Below are 2801 nucleotides of genomic sequence, written 5' to 3'. Positions count from 1 at the left end.
CCGGAGGAAACCCACGCAGACACGAGGAGAATGTGCAAACCCCACACAGACAGTGACCCAAGCCGGGAATCGAACCCAGGTCCCTGGAGCTGTGAAGCAGCAGTGCCAACCACTGTGCTACCGTGCCGCCCCATAAAGAGTGACATTTTGGAAAGCGTATTGCTTTGAGAGTTATTATTTTCACTTTCAAATGTTGGCGACCTCAAATGTGCAATTTGATTCACGAAAATTGCGATAAACTCCCCGTCGGGGAATTGAACCCCGGTCTCCCGCGTGACAGGCGGGGATACTAACCACTATACTAACGAGGAAGCAATCAATGAGGATGAAGTAGAAAGGGTCGAGAGTTTCAAGTTTTTAGGTGTCCAGATCACCAGCAACCTGTTCTTGACCCCCCCTGCTGATACTATAGTTAAGAAAGCCACCAACGCCTCTACTTTCTCAGATGACTAAGGAAATTTGGCATGTCAGCTATAACTCTCACCAATGTTTACAGATGCACCATAGAAAGCATTCTTTCTGGTTGTATCACAGCTTGGTATGGCTCCTGCTCTGCCCAAGGCTGCAAGGAACTACAAAAGGTCATGAATGTAGCCCAATCCATCACGCAAACCAGCCTCCCATCCATTGACTCTGTCTACACTTCCCACTGCCTCGGCAAAGCAGCCAGCATAATTAAGGACCCCATGCACCCCAAACATTCTTTCTTCCACCTTCTTCCATCGGGAAAAAGATACAAACATCTGAGGTTGCGTACCAGCTTCTTCCCTGCTGCTGTCAGACTTTTGAATGGACCTACCTTGCATTAAGTTGATCATTCTCTACATCCTAGCTATGACTGTAACACTACATTCTGCACTCTCTCCTTTCCTTCTCTATGAACGGTATGCTTTGTCTGTGTCGCACAGAAGAAACAATACTTTTCACTGTATACTAATATATGTGACAATAATAAATCAAATCAAATCAAAACAAATCAAAAGATGCCGAGGTTAGGAGGATAGATGTGTGGAGTTATGGGGAGAGGGTAGTGGGCACCCATTTCCCTAATCGTTCTGCAGCTATTTGAACATTTTCTCCATGATCTACTTATCCCGGCCTTTGCTGAAGTTTCCCAACTTACCTAATGTACGTCACGACTAACCACTCACCTGGGAATATGGTGAAAATGGAACTATTAGTAATTCTCTGAGGGTGTCCTCACAACCTGGAGTCTTGCTGGGCAGGAGTGTGGATTGTTGTCTGCGTTAGAAGATCATTCCTAAACTCCAGTGCTCCCATCTAGTCAGGCTCCGCATGGGACACATCACCTCCTCAGAACTCCCTCTTCAATTTTCACGCAGTTCAGTGTTGAGAGAATCGAAGAATTCACAAGGTCCTCTTGTTGTATATTGGAATGCACCAAAAGTGCCAATAAGGAGATCACAGGGCAAGGCTACTGTCTGCGCCGGGCACCTTCGTCATCAACAACTGCTCTAATCAAAAAAAATCCCAAGGCCATTTCCCACTTTTATTATAAACAAAATAAATTCTGATTTGATTTGATTTATTATTGTCACATGTATTAACATACACTGAAAAGTATTGTTTCTTGTGCACTATACAGACAAAACATACCGTTCATAGAGAAGGAAATGTGAGAGTGCAGAATGTAGTGTTACAGTCATAGCTAGGGTGTAGAGAAAGATCAACTTAATGCGAGGTAGGTCCATTGAAAAGTCTGACAGCAGCAGGGAAGAAGCTGTTCTTGAGTCGGTTGGTACGTGACCTCAGACTTTTGTACCTTTATCCTGACGGAAGAAGGTGGAAGAGAGAATGTCCGGGGAGCGTGGGGTCCTTAATTATGCTGGCTGCTTTGCCGAGGCAGTGGGAAGTGTAGACAGAGTTAATGGATGGGAGGCTGGTTTGCGTGATGGATTGGGCTACATTCATGACCTTTTGTAGTTCTTTGCGGTCTTGGACAGAGCAGGAGCCCATACCAAGCTGTGATACAACCAGGAAGAATGCTTTCTATGGTGCATCTGTAAACGTTGGTGAGAGTTGTAGCTGACATGCCAAATTTCCTTAGTCTTCTGAGAAAGTAGAGAGTAAATGCTGAGCCAAAGAAGAAAAGGCTGTGAAGGGAGAATAGAGACTTGGCCAAAGCTGTGGGTTTTAATCAGAGTCCCTAAAGGAGGTGAGGTTTAAGGAGGGAATTTCAGACTAATAGCTGAAGACACAGCCACCATCCGGTGTGATGGGAGTTAGGAATGGACAAAAGTTAGAAGAGTGCAGAGGCCTCAAAGAGTTGTAGGGTTGGAGGAGATTATGGAGATAGGGAGGGTTGTAGGGTTGGAGGAGGTTATGGAGATAGGGAGGGTTGTAGGGTTGGAAGAGGTTATGGAGATAGGAAGGGGTGTAGGGACTGGAGGAGGTTACAGAGATAGGGAGGGTTGTAGGGGCTGGAGGTGGTTACAGAGATAGGGAGGGTTGTAGTGCTGGAGGAGGGTACGGAGATTGGGAGCATTGTAGGGGCTGGAGGAGGTTATGGAGATAGGGATGGTTGTAGGGCTGGAGGAGGTTACGGAGATAGGGAGGGTTGTAGGGCTGGAGGAGGTTACCGAGATAAGGAGGGTTGTAGGGCTGGAGGAGGTTACAGAGATAGGGAGGGTTGTAGGGCTGGAGGAGGTTACAGAGATAGGGAGGGTTGTAGTGCTGGAGGAGGGTACGGAGATTGGGAGCATTGTAGGGGCTGGAGGAGGTTATGGAGATAGGGTGGGTTGTAGGGCTGGAGGAGGTTATGGAGATAGGGAGGGTTGTAG

At 46.9% G+C, this 2801-nt stretch overlaps 1 non-coding gene across 1 annotated transcript; it reads right to left on the bottom strand.

Annotated features, from left to right (window-relative positions):
- Nucleotides 1-239: 239 nt before the first annotated feature.
- On the bottom strand, nucleotides 240-311 carry trnad-guc (transfer RNA aspartic acid (anticodon GUC)). The gene has a single exon. It is a non-coding gene; the product is annotated as a tRNA-Asp (tRNA).
- Nucleotides 312-2801: the final 2490 nt, after the last annotated feature.

Source organism: Mustelus asterias, unplaced genomic scaffold, assembly GCF_964213995.1.
Source record: "Mustelus asterias unplaced genomic scaffold, sMusAst1.hap1.1 HAP1_SCAFFOLD_4659, whole genome shotgun sequence".
NCBI classification, from domain to species: Eukaryota; Metazoa; Chordata; class Chondrichthyes; order Carcharhiniformes; family Triakidae; genus Mustelus; species Mustelus asterias.
This window is presented reverse-complemented; position numbering and strand designations above follow the sequence as displayed.